Below are 9,851 nucleotides of genomic sequence, written 5' to 3'. Positions count from 1 at the left end.
TCGTGTCGTCTTGTACATCTATTTAATGTCCGAAGGGTGAGATACTGAATAAATATATACAAAATGGCCGTCCTTTCATGTTTTTATTATTTCTTTTTTTTCGACAGACACATAATACGATAGACGTAATTTAGAGGATGTATATAGAATTCCTAGTACGGCAAAACGAAGCAGTAACGAAAAAACACAAAACATTGCCTTCGTAGAATAATTATCAGTTTTATGGTTTCAAACGTTTTTTGAAAAGTTGATTTTCCAAATAATAACTTTATTTTTTATGCTGTTGGGATAATTAAAAAGTAAATTAATAAATATAAGTACCATAAATATTTTAGGATTTTTCATAGGACGCTTTGCGAACATCTTTTAAATATTTATGGATAAGAGAAATTGCTTATTAGGATTATAATTAATATTATTAAAGCAGTCAACCCTTTTTTTGTTAATATTTCCATTTTTCACTTTGTAGTAATTACAGTCATTGTTAAGCATGGCGACAACGGGAAATAAGTAAATATAGACAATGTTGCAATACAACATTAACTTGAAAAGCCAGATGTGCTCTTTCCTACAACATTCAACGCTGTTTTACTATTTTATCTCGTTTTTACTGGCGTACACTTTGTCGACTTTCATCTTCTTCGTAGCACTTCCTCTACGAGACTGCTTGTAACATTGTACTCAATCAATGTTTTAAATTTGTAAGAACCTGCATCCATTTTAATCCATTTTAACTTTATACTTTTGCCAATGTAATTTTGCCATAAAATATTTTCGTTGCAATTTCCAAATTTGCAATGATTACCTAGGTTATGATTTGTTATGAAATGCTGAATTTGTGAATTGAAAGTTAAAAGTTATTTACTAAATAGTCAGCTGATTTCAAATTTAATGAAAATTAAATGGGTAAAAAATAAGATGTATGTAGAGGTTAGTAGTTGAATAACACAAAAAATTCAATATTTTGTGATGTGTCAATCGGCAATTCGATTTAATATGTGCTACAGACACGTTAACCTTTTTACTTGAAGCTTCTTTATAATTATTGCTTGTATTTAAATTTTTAAATCAATGTTTAGTTACATTGAAATGGTTCAAATAACGTGACAAATGTATCTTTCCTCCTCATTGTAACATCTTGGTGGCAAAGTCAACTTGCATACTAATATCTACTTTCTGCGGCTTAAAATTGTCAAAAGAGATCGTTTGTGAACAATGGTTTCGAGTGCCACAAAGGGCGCGTACACTAAACGAGTGGAGGGTTGCGCGCGTGGGGTGCGGGGATTGCGACGGGGCGCAGGGGTGGTACCGTGGCCAGAGCGAAGCGCGAGACAGAGCGGGGCGAACGCCGGCCCGCCGTCCATCACGCCGGTCTCAACTCCACATTAATATCACAAAAACAGTGCAAAATCTTATGTGAAAAAAATGCCAGTTTATTAGTTGAAGTGCCGCACGTGGTCTTGTCGCCTGTTGCGCACTCTTGCGGCCTTTTTTTAGCAACTTCGTTGAAGAAGTTCGAAGGCCGCGCCTTTTTGGGGTTCCGACGGGAATTTTGAAGGTAAGTTCCTTTTTCTTATATTTTATATAACGAGATGCTGCGAAGCTGTAAATAAATACAAAAAAAACATCTAAAAGTATTAATTACGCCCGGACTGGCATTAACATGCTGCAATGATCTTGTTATTATTTAAAAATATAAAGTTAATGAATGAAGAATGAAAATATAAAGAATTTAAAATGAAGAAGTATATGAAATAATTGTTTTCGAATTTCAATTTCACAGAGGACATTTTTAATTAGTATGTAAAATTATTGTATTGCATTTTGTATAGTTTCTTAAGTTGCTTTTAAATAAATATTGAAGATACTTAACAAATAATCAACCATATTTTTAATTATTACTTCATTTAACGAGAATATTAAATAAAGTAATAACAAAAAGAAAATAAGCAAATAAAGAGCTTAAATAAAAATCATTTAATTCTGTATAGTATTGGAATAAGTAAACGAGCATAATTAAAAAATACCAAAGCTTTGGTAAGTAGAAATAAATTTACTTCGTCTTTTAATCTTAAGAAACCTTCAAAGATTTAGGTATAAAAGTAATTTATAAGCCCGGTTCAAAAATCCGATACAGAAAATAAGCAGTACTTTTTCTCTGGTACTGAATGAGAAATTTCACGGGACCGCTTTCAATTTAGGCAACGATTCGAGGAGACGATCCAACGACGCCGAGCTTAGAGCATTTGTAGGTCTAATTAAAAGTTCCGTATACGCCCGACGCAATACAAAATAACAAAGAAATAATGCAAGGACAGGGGACAATTTATTCAGGACCGCCATCATATTCTGCTATTATTCAAATTACGTAGTTAATTGTGTTATCTTACTTTATTGTAAGGTCCGAAAAATAAACTGTAACAAAGGGGCACGTAGATTAAAAAGTTGAATTTACAAAAAATCGCGCCATCTTTTCCCATTACAGTGTTCATTAATTTTTGTTAACATCCAGGCAGGCTTCTTTCATGATTTCACATTCATATGTAAAACGTCTTAGATTATATAACAAGAATAAATTATTATATTATGTAATAAAACACTTACGAACCAAAGAATACATGAGTATGTACTTAATAATAATTCACATATTTTTGAATCGCGTGCCTTGAAAGTTGTAATTATAGTACAATTAACTATTAGAAGTTGAAAATAAGTTGTTTTTAATTATACATACTCGGTTTTATGTAACTTGGATGACCTCGTAAATATTATATTTGTTGTATTCATTTTACAAATCTTACAAATTTACTTATGAACCATGTGACCGCACAGTACTAAGTAAGTACTAAGTACTAACAAAATGAAAATTATAGTTGCAAAATGTGCTTTTTATTAAACAAAGGAAAGATGATTTTTGTGTCTAAATTGTTGGAACTTTACTTTTTCGTTACCTTTAAAAGGACGGAAATGTTGGGAGTGGAAACGTGTCGAGAGGTGGAAAGTTTTTAGGTTACTTTTGGGAGTATAAAAGTTAGGGATAGTTAGCTCTTATGTAAGTATATTTCTGTAAAATTTGTAATGTATGTCTATGTAGTACTCATATGTGAATTTATAAATTACAAGCGGTTCAACGCGACTTCAACCTCGCGGAGTTAAAAACAAAATCTACCAATAATTATACTATATATCACCCGGGATAGTATAACCTCCCAACACTAAAACAACATACATTACAAAAAAACAAACAATCAAGTCTTTCCACTTTATAACATTAGTATAATGCACAGGAGAACAAGTTGATCAAAACGTACGAATACTATTAGATCGCTAGTATTTTTTTAAATTTCAAATTAATTGAATTAACAGGAGATTAACAGAGAATCTGTGAATTATTTCTTATAATGAAGATAAAGGGAAAACAAATCAGTCACGAGATGACCTATCTTTTGGTTAAGTAGTGTCATTTTCTATCCACCTTATTACATTATTAATTACTAAATTTCAAAACATTTAATCAACCAGACAAATTGTTCTACAATTAAAGATACAAAATATATTTGTCGCAAGCAGAAGAAGAAATCAATATGAATAAATCCAAATTAGAACACGAGCGGTGTTCGAAGAGACGTCATTCTGGAAATAGAGATTGTTGCTATACCATTGTTTGTTCTACATGAGCTGTGTGAATCAATTATAGGCAGTTGTGAAGTCATTGAGTATATTCCTTGAATCCGATATTACCCACTACCACAGCTCAAGCGCAGTACAAGTGATCTCAATTAATAATAATTCTGATACCTAGCCACCCCGTTTTTTACATTCATATATGGGCGTTCATATTTATGATATTTATATTAAAACTGTTGTATTTTAATACATGCTATTTTCGGGATTCTAGATAATAGCTGTTTGTTTTTGCTAATAATACAGTACTTTGATAGGTTTTCATGAAAATGAATCGTGTGTAAAAAAAACAATAGTACTTTTTTGTTATCATCTTGCAATATTGAAATTCATCCAGTCAACAACTGGCACGAATAAGCTTTGATAGAAATTTTACAATAACCTTACTTTTGTGCGAGTTTTTCACAAAGTGTTTAACTCGGTGATTTAGGATATAACTCTTTGTAATACGACGGATTTCGCAAAGGCATTTTCTTACAGTGTCTTTATTATCGGTACGTCTTCATTTTAGGCATTTGTAGATTTTTTATTACACATTTAATTAAGCCATCAGTTATATTTTCATGTAGACATGACCATTAATAATCATCGTTATCACGTAAATATGGAGAGGGTTTCTTCCGTATTCACACGAAGAGGGTGCTACGGCATAACTTATTTTTTGCCCTCTATCTATCAATGTCGAATAGTTAAAAACAATTGGAGCACTACTTATTATTCTTTGTATAATATTTTTTATAGCACTATCTTTCGGTTTTGCTCACCTTTGCGGTTTACGATACTATCAAGTCAATTTTAACGTCACCTATATCGCGAGAGGTAATACTCTTACGCCGACCCTCGCCGACTGTAGTCCAATTTATTTTTAATTATTCGCTTCGGCTAGCAATCAGTAATAACATCGAGTGTGTGATTTATATGGATCCATTTACAATATTTCAGTGAGATAATATTAAACGTTTCACTGTGGTTCATTTATTCTACAAATTATTTTACAGTGAATGTTTTATTTGGAGTATGCACTTGAAAAAATGTTTTATTTACAACATACCTTTTCCTGCAAAATAGAACAGTTTATGACGCATTCAAATTAAAAAAAAAAAGATTTCAAACCCTTTTTATATTTACGCTTTTGTTCCTCATGTATGTATATGACGTTGTTAATGTTTTACTTTGAACTTATATGTACTTCATATATTAACATTTTTCTATTGAGAAGAATGAGTAATAAAAAATCAACCTATAATTTTTCTCATTTCGGAGCAGGAAAATGCTCGTCGAATTCGTAGCAACTCGTAGCTGTTCGTAGCGCGTCGTTATGTTTGGAACTAATGGCAATTGTGAGTGTGAGTAATACGGGGTCCATCCGAGCGGGTAATGGCTAATTTCCCTCGGTCATAAAGGGAAGGCATACATTTCATCCGCTACACCTAACACGTTCGACCGTAAAAAAGTCAATTTTTGAACGAAACGCTTATTGTGAGGTTTTTGCATGAACGGAGCAACATTTGCTTATCCTGGTCACGTATTTCCTTTATCATAGTCATTTGGACCCTATTACTGAAGAGCGTTGCCATGGATATTTCGGTTTTGTGTGAGATAATAAGAGTTACCATTACAAAAGTACAATTGTTCACTTTTTAGTATCTTATTGCCTAACATACCAAGAAGGCCGGTTATGTTTTAATACTAAAAAGGATCACGCATATATTTTTAAATAAAGTGCTAAGAAGTGTGCATATCAGTTTTAATAAATCATCAAATAAATGAAAATAACTAAAATTATAGAAACCAAATTTGTTTCGTATAACATTGATGGAATCGTCTGTTTGAAATCTGCAACTAAAATCTCTGTAGCATGTTAGAAGATTCGATTATAATCAGAAGCAGAAGTTTATTAGATCAGATAAATCGATCCAACACATTCCATCTGCAGGAGCGTATAAATTTGGCTCACTTCCAAACTAGAAATGGTTTGCTTACAATCACTTATAGAAACCAATAATGATAATTTTTATTGATTTCTGTATTACAAATAACTCGAAAAATGCTTTAGCGATTTGAAAAATTATTTCACCAATAGCAAGCTTGTCTTTCGGCGAGTGAAATACGCTTTTTCACCTACTGCTTTTGTTCGTTTACACTCGAATATTTCATAGCATTAGTGTAACAAGTAGTTTATCATCATAATTGAAAAAATATCCATATCATGGAAATAATTTAAATTGCGAATATTCACGAATTCAGTTACTGTCCCGACAATAAACTATAACGATATTGAAATTAATACTAATATTCTCATCATCACACTGCTTTTATCCCTACGGAGAGTCGGCACAGTCATATCTGAATTTACCCCCTTCTTATGCTTATCCTCTTTCACATAATCCATCCATACTTTCTTTGACATACATTCATATTATTACTTTTTGTTTATGTGATCATCTCCCCGCATATCATGACCAAACCAAGCTAACCTTCTGCTTATCAATATCTCCATCATTGGCGCTACTTTCAAACTTCCTCAAATATACATATTTTTAAGTTTATCCTCTCTAGTCACACCCCACATCCATCTTAGATCATCATTAGAAACTTTGGTGGTCCAAAATTCCAAGATCCATACAGTAGAACAGATCTTACGATCGACTTGTAGATCTGTCCTTTACAAGTCACATTGGGCGTTTCACATCCTGGTATCAATAATAACATAGTAATTTTCTTAAATATTCTACATTACATTAATGAAATGAAAACAACAACATTTCAAAGTAATGAAACCTTCTCTAATATTGTATTAAACCTTGTATTAAAACGTTGAAATATTGTGTACCAAGAAGTGACAAATAATAATCAATTTATTTTTAAATTGTATCAATTATATTAATTACTTTAAAATTCTGCTTAATTTGTTAATGATTTGGCTCTAAATGGAGTAATTGTAGTAACAATCTCTATGAAAAGTAAAAATTTCGTTTAATTTTTTTTTATGTTGAACGAAATTTAAAAATTATTGAATATAAAAACAGTTGAACAGGTTTCATCATCATCAGCGTCATCAGACGCGCTCGGATGGGCCATAGTCAACTACACTGGCCCAGTGCGGGTTAGTTGACCAAACATATTTTCGAATTTCTTCGATTGCATCACGATGTTTTCCTTCACTGTTAGAAAGTCGAATATGTACATCACATACGTAAATCGAAAATCGAAAAACACATTGGGGTACATGTCAGGATTCAAACCAGAACCAACCATTCAACCATTCAGGACCTGTAGATTACAAGTCAAGTGCTTAACCCCTGAGCCTCCGACGCTCAAAAGGTTTAGTACCTTTAATTTCATCTACGTAAAATACTTCTTTATATATTTAGAAATTTACTATACAAAATCCGCAGTATTTTTATGGACTTACCAGAGCTTACCTAAATCCGAAAATTTTTGGGCCCTAGAGAAATTTCACTAAAAGAATTTTCTTATCACGGCACTCGATTCCAACTTTGCAGAACGCGTAGACCGTTTAAGTAGTCTCTGGTTGTCAATAGCATTACATCTTATTAACATTTTTTTTTTAATTTAAAGAAAGTTGAGACAAAATTCAGATCTTTATAAATGCTTGGAAATAAACGGGTTTTTTAATTTGAATAATGTGCAATAGAAAACATCGTCTCCCAGGATATCCAATATAATACCTTCTTTTTATACAGTTTCACCTTTCCCCATATTTGTCATCAAATCTTGCAAATGAAATTATAACCTGATGATGGAGCATAAATGTTGACATAGGAATAACTCAATGAAACCATACAAAGTTATCGAGTTTGGGCTCATTTGAATAGTCTTGATGAATAGTCTATTCTGCATCTTTAAAAAAAAATCTTTTAATTACCAAGAACAAAATTTTGTTTTTAATTTTTTTTTCATTTAATTATTATACATTAACGTGCGGTAATGCGACCGAATTAAAACATCTAAATCTTTTGGTTTTTTTTTAATTTGAGGTTCCACATTATTTCATTTCATTAATCTTTGATTTTATATTTATTTTCCAACAATCGATCACAGGTTTAGATATGTAGTGATATAAAAGTATAAATAACCTTCAATATTGGAGAGAGATTTAAATTGTAGACAGATTAGATTACATTCTCTTGGGTTCTCGTGTACATGGTACATTTCTAAGAATGACTTCAATTTACAATATGCTAAAGAAGATAAATGGTAAGAAAATCGTACTTTATGACGTGGATATAGAATCGCATTTTGCTTTATGGGCTGAGTTTTCTCACTGTTTGCTTAGAATTACTTGAGCAAGTAATCCCGCAGTCGAATGTTTTGTTTAAATTATTTTCGTATCTCAGGGTCTACTTCTCTGTATATCTTAAGTATAATATATGGCAAACATTGGACCCTTTTGGCATTTTATTAAAAAATGATACTTCTTTCTCAATATTTTTTCGATCAACTGCCATTAGTTTTTCTAACATGCATTCATGTCTCTATTTCTTTTTCAACCTAAGTAAAATAAATGCTTATAATATTTTTTTTACATTATTTTCTTTCTTCCTTTGTATTATAAACGACCTAATATATAGTACAGCATTATCGTAACATTTGTCACAAATGGACAACGTGAAAGTCTTGATTTCCAGCTACAAGTCTCATTGTTAAATGAAAATCTTTGAAACATGGAATTTGCTACAAGAACAAAAGTGTACAGATATATTGATTGATAAAAATAATACACACAAACACAACACACAATACGTACTTACCATTTATTACAATAGCATTTGAATTTATTATACACAGATGTAGTATCACAACTGTATACCTGAAATTTTCAGCATCGTAAATCAGCGCTGAAAATTTCAGCTAACAATATCATTTGTTCCAGCTTCGTATCGAGCTCCGGTAACCTGTTACTGTGACATTTAAGCTGATAGTAATACTGCTATCAACGTATTACGTCACTCTATTGTAAATATATTATAAAGGTCATTTAATAAAACTCAATTTCCATGCGCGTAACTAAATTATTTTAATGAATTTTAAAGTTTAAATTTTATTTTATAATTTGTTATTTAGTTATTTTTATTTGTAACTCATAATTGAACTATTGGTTACTTAGATTGGCTTATATTGTGTATACAATTTATAAACAACATTAAAATTAGTAAACAAAGTTGTTTATCGTAAATTAAGAAAAAATGAATAAACCCGACAGACCATATGCTTTGTGACACTCCGGGAATGAATATGCATTGAAAGAAACTCTTCTTGAGGGATCGTGGCCGTTTAGGTCACAGGTCACAATAGAATGAACATTCATTCATTGTCATACACACACAAACGTAAGAAGTGGTTCCAGCAGCCTTTTAAACACCCTTCTGTCCGTGCGTTAGTAAAATTTGGTTACGATAATTTATTATGACGAATATTTCTTGCACATTATTTGTTCCAGTCTTTACTATTTCAGCACAGACGATAAAATATTATCGATGTCTGGCAACCATTAATTTATATTAACCTCTAGCAGCCATCGTCGAAGGTAAACTTTATTGCCCTTTCAAGGTACTGCTCATAAAAACATATTTGTATATTTCAGATTTTCTAAGCAATAATTTAACTTTAGTTTTATTCAGTTTCTTGAAAAAACTAAAAGTAAAACAGACATACTCTAATAAGAAATCTTTAGTATAAATTAATTTCAAGAAACATTCATTCATTTCAATTTTCCGCCGCTTTGACACGCTCCGGAAACCCCAGGCTATTAAGCTTCGGTTTCGGCGTCTATAAAAGAGAAAGAAATCTAGAATATATTATGAGGAGTATATTTTACGAAAATTGTATTATGGAAAAAGGTTTATTTTTCTGTGCATAGTATCTCTGCATTAAATACTATTTAATAATGCAGAAAGAAGATAATATAGTTAAGTACAACAAAATGTATTTCTGTAGCTCTTTTTCCGCATTTCGTAATAGGCTATTGAAATGCACGAAATGACGTAGTGCGCACAGTGTACACTACAAATAGCCTTATTGATCTCTTGTCTATTTTGTCCTACAAAATAGTGAGAGGGATAACAAGCAAAAAGTACAAAAGTAAACTAGAGCACCATTAAGGGGTCTGTAAAATTTAATTTTCTTCTTTGCTATGGTTAAAA

General features: G+C 31.4%; 1 protein-coding gene across 1 annotated transcript in view; it reads left to right on the top strand.

The window, feature by feature from the left end:
• Positions 1 to 1,345: 1,345 nt before the first annotated feature.
• Positions 1,346 to 9,851, top strand: part of LOC106720206 (insulin-like growth factor-binding protein complex acid labile subunit) — a 62,129-nt gene continuing 53,623 nt past the window's right edge. The window contains exon 1 of the mRNA XM_014514794.2: positions 1,346 to 1,558. The gene's annotated coding sequence lies outside the window, so the exon portion shown is untranslated. The remainder of the gene's footprint in view (positions 1,559 to 9,851) is intronic.

The sequence above is a fragment of the Papilio machaon genome, chromosome 4, assembly GCF_912999745.1.
Source record: "Papilio machaon chromosome 4, ilPapMach1.1, whole genome shotgun sequence".
NCBI lineage: Eukaryota > Metazoa > Arthropoda > Insecta > Lepidoptera > Papilionidae > Papilio > Papilio machaon.
The sequence above is the reverse complement of the archived record's forward strand: the minus strand, read 5'-3'. Positions and strand labels throughout refer to the sequence as shown.